This window comes from Capsicum annuum, chromosome 2 (assembly GCF_002878395.1).
Source record: "Capsicum annuum cultivar UCD-10X-F1 chromosome 2, UCD10Xv1.1, whole genome shotgun sequence".
In the NCBI taxonomy this organism is placed as follows: domain Eukaryota; kingdom Viridiplantae; phylum Streptophyta; class Magnoliopsida; order Solanales; family Solanaceae; genus Capsicum; species Capsicum annuum.
This window is the reverse complement of record NC_061112.1, coordinates 151,111,318-151,121,957: the sequence shown is the minus strand read 5'-3', so window position 1 is coordinate 151,121,957 and position 10,640 is coordinate 151,111,318.

Sequence of the window (10,640 nt, the reverse complement as noted above, 5' to 3'; positions counted from 1 at the left end):
ACCATACGAGCAATTCTTTCTTATCTTGTCGTTAAGCTGGGGTTACTTCTAAGTTTGATTTTCAGTTTGTATTTGTAATTTTTAATTTTATGGATAATTTTTTAATATATATATTTTTGTATTAGTAATGTGAAGATATGCACTATTACATTAAGACATGTATTTGTTATTAGAGATTATTTAAAATATACTTTTTACAGTGTCGATATGTATTTGTTATTTTAATACTGATTTGTATTTGTATTTGTTTTTGTTTGGGTACTGATAAGAGTTGTATTTATATCAATATAAATATGTATGTTTATTTGGCAATGTAAGATTTGTATTTGTTACTGATAACTGATAAAATGTATTTGTTATAGTATAAATATGTATTTTTGTATTTGTAATTTTATAGTTGATGGATAATATGTTTATATATATATTTTTGTCTTTGTAATGTGAAGATATGTATTTTATGTATTGTATTAAATGTATTTGTTTCAGAACAAATATATATTTATATTTAATACTGATATGTTACTTCAAGATGTATTTTGTAAATACATATGTGGTACTGCTTTGACATGTAACTGTATTTCTAAATGTTAAGAGATATATTAGATATGTTTTGTTTTTCAATATTAGTATGATATGTAATTGGTGAATGTAATCATTATATTTTATGTTTTGATTTAGTACAATGGCTATGATTTAATAGAAAAATATGTGTATGATTCTGTAGGTGTTGCGTGATCAAATATACATGGCAAGAGTAATGCATGTGTATGTTTCAACTGTTGACGGTGTTTCAACTGTTGACTTTGATCCAGATCTTCTTCGCACGAGATATGCTTCAACGTTGTGGCATTGTGGTTCGAGGAAAGAAGAAGAGAAGGCACAAAGTGATGATGAGGCACCAATGAGGCCGCTTAGGAATATTGGAATAACAGATGATATTGAAGTGCATAATATTTGAAGTTTATTTTAAATTTATTATATTTGACAACAATGAACTTTAGGTGGACTAAGATTTAGTTGAATATTTCTTAGGTTTCATATATCACTTTAATGTTGAAAGTTGATATCTTAATGTTTTCTTTGCTGTAATTGTTAGATTTTTTATGTTTAAGTTTCTAAAATAGAGTTGTTCGTGCTTAGTTTATGTTACTGTTATTCAGATTTTGGTATGAATATGTGCTTTTCAGTTTTGAATATAATTTTCAATAATGCATATGTATGTTCCAGTTATTATATTTATTTTTCAGTTATACATTTGTATTTTTCATTTTATGCATATGTATTTTTGAGTAATGCATGTGTTTTTTTTCAGTCATGCATATATACTTCTGAATAATACATAATTATTGTATAGTTTTGCATAAGTCTATATATTTTTATGATGCATATATATTTATGATTAATACATATTTATTACATAAATATATGTTAACTTATTCCTAGTTTTTATAGATTGACATAGGTTTTTATTAGATTCTCATATGTATTTTTTCATATTAAAAATTTGACTTGTGTGGCATACAGTTTATTAGATATAAATAAAAGATGTTATATGTCTTGTACAATATATTCATAGTGATAATATTTGGAACAATTTAACTACAAAAAGTACAATAACATCAACAAATTTTATCAAAATTTAGAATCATATAATAATCAGTGAAAAATAAAGCAATTGTTTTTTGACTGAATACATCAATAAACTTATCATTTATTATATTTCCTACATGAATATCTATTGTGAATGAACTACAACAATTTTTGTTTTTCTTTTCGAACATATCTCTTCTCGATTTTCCAAGATTCTTTTTGCAGGTCTCCCAGGGAGTTGCTTGTATTTTGAGGGCAGAACTATCTCCTCCAATATCTCCTGTGAAATTACCCAGTCATTTTTGTTTAGTAGAGGATAAACGGAAAGATCAAACGTTCTTAACACAGTTTTTGGCTTGTATAGATCAGAGCAATATGGTCCCTTTTGAAAATTCTTACTATCAAGTATTGCACAAGCATGCACACACGGTATCTCGTCCAATTGAAATGGACGACAAGAATATTTTTTTTTCCTTATTGCAAACAAAAAAATGTATATCCTTGTCGTGGACTGTATAGACATGCTCAAAGGCTGGTATAATTTGAAATTATTAATACAAAAATAATTTTAAAAAAAGTTGTCAGTTCAAATCATTTCAGTTTAGCAAATGTATTTTTTTGAGGCAACGTATTTATATTACAAGTCTTAATATGTATATTTATGATATGCATATGTATTTTCATTGGAGCATATAAATTACTGCATATGTATGATATAAATAAATATAGCTGAAAACATATAAAACAAACAGTGAGCACATAAATAGACTGCATATGTATATTATAAATACACATAGTTGTTAAAATATATATACATATCGTTGTTAAAATACGTACTTTATACAATAACTATTTCGTATGTACAAAAATGCAAAATGAATTCCAACAAAAAGGAATAAACTGAATTTGCGAATTGCTCGAAAAAACAAACTAACCATTAAAAAAAAAGAAATCAGAAAAAGAAGTGCTTCAAATGGATGTATATAAAATTATCCTTAACACTTAGCACACCATGACAAGGCAACTCAAGATGAACTTGTTAGATGAGGATGAATACAAACTAACCATTAAAAAGAAGAAAAAGGTTGATAATATTGTTAAAGAAAAACATAAAAATACATCAAATAGAGTCATAATAATACCGAATGTAGTTATCTTTAATAGTTTGTGTTCCAGCAATTCTTTTTGATTTCTTATTTGTATCCCGTTAAAGGCGAAATATTTTTCATTTTCACCATAGATTTCGAGACTTTCTCGAAGAAAATCTCATTATTTTCTTCATATACAATCTCAAAATTTGAAATTCCACGTCTGTTACGCAATGTTGTTGTAACTTTTTCAGCAATTCTCGCAATATTTTTTATGAAATTCATAAATAGAATCAAGTTTGTTTATCGATACCTGTAATTGGAGCATTGTATTTTTAATATTTTCTTCAGAATTTCAGATGATCATCAATAATATTGAAAGCACTCAGTTTTTTAAATTTGCTTTGATTTGTTGTTTATGGAAATCATTGTTTGAATTTGAATTATGTTGATGTAAATTAACGGTTGAGGTAAAAATAAAAGAGTCATTTAAGGTAAAGTGATCTATTTAATTAAATATGGCATAAATTAAGAAACCGTTTCATCCCTTATTTAACTCTAACTGATTAGAGTTAAATAAGGAACGAATACCATATTTGTATGTGTATTTATATAGCAACCTTTTACTAAAATACAGAATATATATTGCTATTTTTTATAATTTTGAAACTATTACCATAAAAATTATAATTAAGGCTCTACAATTACTATTTATGTAATTTTTAGTTTAAATTAAGTACTATAATTTTGTTTGGGTCCTCAAAGGGAGTCAAAGTTGGTAAATAAGAGCCCAAACTGGTCCAAATGCTCTTTAAATTCTTGACAGGCCCATTAATAAGGAAATAGTCAGAAGTAGTGGGGCCCAAAAAATAAATAAGAACACGTGAGACTCACAACGTTGTCCAATAAACGCGTTTGTTTCACGGACCATTTCTTCCACATTTCAAAGGTCGTGCATGTCACGTACTTAACCTAATACTCCCTCATTTTAAAAAAATGACTACTTAAATTTTTAATTTATTTTTCTTTGGCAATTTCTTAACCTTTTTTACAAATGACATATTTAAGATCACAGTATTACTGAATATTTTGATATAATTTTAAAAATCTTAATATTTGGTTTTTTAAATTTTGTATCGACTCAAAATATATCATTCTTTTTTAAATGGAGAGATTAACAACTAGGCATCCTATCCAACCTCCCCCAAATCAATCTTTCATTACTCTTGTTCATTAATATTTCTCTACTGTACTATTTTTAGATGTCTAATAATATTTATCCAAAAAAAATCAATGAATGATTTATCTGTTTTCATTCATTTTATTTTTCTTATTAAATACTATTCATCACTTAATGTATTTTTCAAGATATAAATTTATTATACTTAAAGGGTAATTAATATAATTACCTTTATTATTTAACATGTGTGTCAAGTCAATAGTGGATAACTATTGTTGGACAGAGGGAGTACATGGTACATTTTCTTACAACAAATTCTTATTATTAAATTACTATTAGTTAATTAATATATAAACGTACTCTTTCACTTAATCAGTTGATACTTATTTTCTCCAACTTTAGATATAAACAAGTAGACATTTAAATTATCATAAGATTGAATAGTATACACATGCCTCCTACGTGACAATTCTGATAAGATGTGTCTGACTATTTTTGTTCATTATTGAAATTTAAATGTATTTTTGTGTACAGCCAAATTTTAAGGATATATATGTCAATTGAAATTACGTTAAAGAACACATTTATATATTATATGTCTTTTTATTGTGATTTATAATCTGACTATGATAAATTAGTAAAGATATATTTTAGTAATAAATTAATACAGTTTGATATAAATACTGAATATAAATAATTTTTTATGTTTATTGCGAATGTTAGAGGAATTCCTTCACTATCTCTTTTTTTTTAAAAAAAATTTTAAATTAATATCTTCACTTTCCCAACAACAAAAGGAAATACCACGTGCAAAGTTTCCTAATTAAGTGTAAAATTGCACGAAGTCATTTGTCATGTCCGATTGTTATTAATGTGACAAAAAGGGAAAGATTTTTATAAATTAGTTTACCTAATTTATTGAGAGACTCCTTTGGCCATTTTTGCTTATGTGGTCACTTCACTTTATTTTCCAATAATAAAGCATAAAGCAAGATTGTTCGGTTCGCAAACCCTTTATTTTAAATTCTAATGCTTTGGCGTATTTTAATCAATTCAAATTGATAATGACACAACAACAACAATTATAGTAAAATAGAGGGTTTTAGTAGATCAAGAACTTTTATATTATTGATGAAAGTTTAATTTCTCATAGTGTAATCCTCTATCCCAATTATTTAAAATAAAATATAAATAAATTACTGAATTATTTTTAAAGTCCTCAAATTTGATTAGAAAGTGACAGTACTTTAAATCCAAAAGTACATAAAGGTTTCATATTCGTTTGCTCTTATCTGGATGTACACATTTCATACTGATGTCAACATTCTTGCGGTGAATGGTGATGTAAGAAAACTACATGTTACATTACGTGTCCCAGTAGATTAATAGGATATTTCTAGAAAAACGACCTCGACGTTGTCCATCGTAATTTAATTTGTACTTATTATTATTTTTTTTTTTATAAAAATCGACGGACAACGTTATTTTTTAAAAAATTAAATAAAAATTAATTTTTTGTAAAGCGACGTTGTCCATCGCTTTTTAAATTTAATTTTTATTTATTTTTATTAAATTTTTATAAAAATTTTATATAGTATATACGGAAAAGGGTTTATATTTCAACTATCTAAAATGGTTCAAAAATATCCTCCATCTACCTATTGGGCCTAAAATGCCCTTCAATAACTTAATCTGTTAAATAAAAAGGCAAACTAGGCACTATAGGTAGACGGAGAGGGCATTTTTGCATCATTTTAGATAGTTGAAGAACATTTTAGGCCCAATAGATAGACGAAGAGCATTTTTGCACCATTTTAGATAGTTGAAGGGCATTTCAAGTCCTTTTTCGTTATAAAATTAGTTATCATTTGAATTTTTTTTTTTTAAAAAAAAAACATTGTCGGTCCAATATATCGAAATCAACTACTTCTTTTTTTAATATACTGTAGCCGTCGTATTAAAATAACTTCAAAATACTTCTCTACTTGTTCCGTTGAAGTGGTTGCTTGTTTGTACTAAATGTAATTACTTTAAAATACTTGTCTTTTTAGCAAAATAAGAGAGGATTAATCCCTTCTCTTTTCTAATTTTAATCCTTAATCTAGTAAATGTGGAAAAGACCATGGGGTGAAGCAAGAGGTAATACTCCATTCATTTTAATTTAAGTATATTAGTTTGAGTACACACGAAATTTAAGAAAATGAGGGGAAAAATATTTTATAAGACAAAAGTGAGAAGCAAAATAAAACAGATGGAGTAAAATGTAGCTCTATTATTTTTGGTTTGTGTAAGACGTCTTCTTCAGATTTCCAACATAGTGATATTGGTTTTGTGGTGTAAGTAAAAAATAGAGAAGAAAATCACTAAAATGGAAAGTGTAGTCTAAAATGAAAACTCTACTAATTCTCCCACATTGGTGGGAGAATGTGACTTTCAAGTTTTTATATTAAGAAACACTTATTCTGCTTGATAAGTGAGGCAAGAAATAAGAGATGCCTCACGCCACCATCGTTGTCGCTCGCTCGGCTTTGAATTTGCAAAATGATCAATTGATGAGATCTTAATTCGAAAATACCAAAGGAAAAACACAATTTTTCTGTGTTTTTTTATCCTCCATTTATATGCATGTATGCAGTGGCTGGCACTGTTTCGAAATACTATGCAGAAACGAAGATGCTTCGGAAGAGATGCAACCTTTCAACGAAATAACACACTGTTTCATGAAATGGTATGCCTGTTCGGAAAAGACACATTCTTTGGACGAACAGACATGATTTTCCATAAAGGTTACACCTTTTAAGTGAATCATTGCCACCTTTTTGAAGAGGCATCTGATAGGCTATATAAACCTGCTTTCATCTACATGTTTAGACACGAATTTTTCTGAAATAAAAAACTCTCTTCTTGTCTTAAAATATATTCTGTGTGATCAATCAAATTGTTGAGTGAGTTCGTTGAATCCAACAATTTGAACTTAACTAGTGATTTGAAGAAATAAAATCTTCGTCACAAGTTAAAGATCATTCGATTGACGATTGAAAGTCATAAAAACTTCATCGTTAAACTAGAAACAAGAAGAAGAGTTTAAAGTTGTTTAACTTTATTAGTAGTATTCTGAAAATACTAAAATTTATTGTCTTGTGGTGACAGAAAAAATGACGAATGATAGTCAAATGCATGATGCTACGACTATGGCGGCAACTACCATTGCCACGACAAGTCGAGCAAATGCTCCGCAACCTATGGCACCTGCGGAGAAGCCCGAAAAGTTTGCGGGCATTGACTTAAAGAGATGGCAGCAAAATATATTCTTTTACCTCACCACTCTATGTATTCAAAGGTTCACTAGTGAGGATGCTCCTGAGGTGCCTGAGGGAACCTCGGACAAAGAGCGTTTCATAATAGCAGAGGCTTGAAAACACTCAGACTTCCTTTGCAGGAATTATATCTTGAGTGGTCTCCAAGACGACCTCTATAATGTTTACAGTGGAACTAGGACATCGAAGGAATTGTGGAGGACACTAGAACGAAAATACAAGATGGGGGATGCGAGAATTAAGAAATTCTTCGTTGCAAGGTTTCTGGACTTTAAAATGATAGATAGCAAGTCAGTTGTCTCTCAAGTGCAGGAATTACAAGTAATCATCCATGATCTCCTAGCGGAAGGTATATATTTGAAAAATACCTTTGTTGAACATTACGATGTGTGGCATGAACGTTTAGGCCATGTTAATTATAAAACATTACGAAAACTGATTAACTTAGAAGTTTTGCCAAACTTTGAGTGTAATAAATCAAAGTGTCCAATGTCTGTGGAATCAAAATATGCAAAGCATCCTTATAAGTCAGTTAAAAGGGATTTCAATCTCTTAGACTTAATACACACTGACATTTGTGATATAAAGTCAAAACCATCACGTGGTGGGAAAAAGTATTTCATAACTTTTACTGATGATTGCACTAGATATTGTTATGTCTACTTGCTAAATAGTAAGGACAACACAATAGATGTGTTTAGGCAATAAAAAATTGAAGTTGAAAATCAGTTAGAGAAAAAGATAAAAATGACAAGAAGTGATAGGGGCGGAGAATACGAATCTCCATTTGCCGAAATATGTGTAGAGAATGGAATTTTCCATCAAACTACGGCCCTATATTCACCTCAATCTAATGGAATTATGGAAAGGAAAAACTGAACTTTGAAGAAAATGATGAATGCCTTATTTATAAGTTTAGGTTTACCACAAAACTTGTGGGGAGAGGTTATCCTTACAGCCAACCGTATACTCAATAAAGTTTCCCATAGTAAGACACAATCAATTCCTTATGCAAAATGGAAAGGAAAGAAACCCAACTTGAAATATTTCAAAGTGTGGGGGTGCCTAGCAAAGGTCCAAGTTTCTATGCCTAAAAGAGTTAAAATAGGACCTAAGACGGTGGACTGTGTGTTCATAGGATATTCTAAAAGTAGCAAAGCATGTCAGTTTTTGGTTCATAAATTCAAACATCCGGATATTAATGAAAATATGGTATTTGAATCAGATAATGTTGAATTCTTTGAAAATATTTATTTGTATAAAACTAGACATGAACAGTCTAGTGGGGGGTGTAAACGACCTCAAGATGAACCAAGTGAGAATGTACATAATGAAGAAAATCCAAGACGTAGTACACGTTACAGAACGTCAACTTCATTTTGTTCAGATTTTGTAATATTTCTCTTAGAAAATGAGCCTCAAACATTTAAAGAAGCGATGTCGTCATCAGACTCATCCTTTTGGAAAGAGGCAGTCAATAGTGAGATTGATTCAATCTTAAGCAACCATACATGAGAATTGGTTGATCTTCCTCTAAGAAATAAACCTCTAGGTTCTAAATGGATCTTCAAAAGAAAAATGAAAGCGGATGGTACTATTGACAAATACAAGGCAAGACTTGTAGTAAAAAACTTCAAACAAAAAGAAAGCCTTGATTACTTTAATACATACTCACCGGTAACAAGGATAACGTCTATTCGAATGTTAATTGCCTTGACGGCGGTATATGGTCTTGAAATCCATCAAATGGATGTGAAAACCGCATTCCTAAATGGAGAATAAGAGAAAAATATTTATATGGAACAACCTGAGGGTTTTATGGTTCTAGAAAAAGAAAATAAGGTGTGTAAACTTATTAAGTCACTTTATGGACTAAAACAAGCACCTAAGCAATTACATGCAAAGTTTGACCAAACCATGTTGGCAAACGGATTCAAGATAAATGAATGTGATAAATGTGTTTATATTAAAGACACTCCAAATCACCAAGTCATTGCGTGTTTATATGTGGATGATATGTTGATCATCAGTAGAGACAATGCAGACATAAATGCAACGAAATGAATGCTCGAGAGCAAGTTTGATATGAAAGACCTTGGAGTTGCGGATGTGATCTTAGGAATAAGAATCCATAGAACTCCATAAGGGTTCGCATTGTCACAATCTCATTATATCGAAAATGTACTTGACAAATTTATATATATGAAATTCGGTATTGCCAAGACTCCATTGGATGTGAGCTTTACACTTCGAAAGAATAAAGGTGAAAGTGACTCACAATTGGAGTACTCAAGAGTATTGGAATGTTTAAGGTATATAATGAACTGTACACGACCAGATATAGCATACACTATTAGTAAATTGAGGCGTTACACGAGTAATCCCAAAAAAACTCATTGGATGGCAATGAAAAGAGTTTTGGGGTATCTTAAATACACTCAACACTATGCCTTGCACTATAATAAATGTCCCGCGGCACTCGAAGGATATAGTGATGCAAATTGGATCACCAGATCGAACGAAGTAAAATCCATAAGTGGATATGTATTTACTATTGGTGGAGGAGCAGTCTCTTGAAAATCATCCAAACAGAATTGTATTGCTCACTCTATAATGGAATCTCAATTTATCGCATCGGATAAAACCGGTGAAGAAGAAGAATGAATCCGAAATTTCTTGGAAGATATTCCTTATTGGCCCAAACTAGTAGCACCAGTATGTATTCACTGTGATAGACAAGCGACAATAGGTAGGGCAGGGAGCATGATGTACAATGGTAAATCTCGTCATATAAAATGAAGACATAATACTGTTAGGGAACTTCTCTCTACTGGAATTATCATTATTGACTATGTAAAGTCAAAGGATAATTGTAACGCCCCGAGTCTGGTACCCCAGATGCTACGCGGTGCTTATGATCTCGAAGGAACACAAGCTAACCTTTTTCTGGTACCTGTAACTGAGCATTGCATAATATACTGTAAAAATGCGAAAAACTTGCCATAAGGTTAAATTTTTGAAATATAACTGAAAACTGAATACTAATACAAATGTCTGAATATCTAGTCTGAAAAGACTCTAAACTGTCTGAACTGTGGATTTGATGGGACAATCTCTCAACTAACTCCGAATCTAAGCTACTAAGGATGCTCGGGAGCTCGTGTTTCTGAACTTATGGTATAAAACACCATATAGCAAGAGAAAAGTATGTGTCAGTACATGAGAATAGTATGTGTCAGTATGTGAGAATATACTGGTATGCTAGATGAGGTAAGGCTAAATGCAAGGACTCATATGCATGAACTAAAGCTGACTGAATAACATGAGTATACTAAATGATGAAGACATGCATGAACGCATAAACTATAGCTAAAATCGTAGTAACACTGAATACTGAGTTCAAACGACTAGATTACTGATAACTGAGTTTACTGATGCATACTATCTGAATTTACTGATACTGAA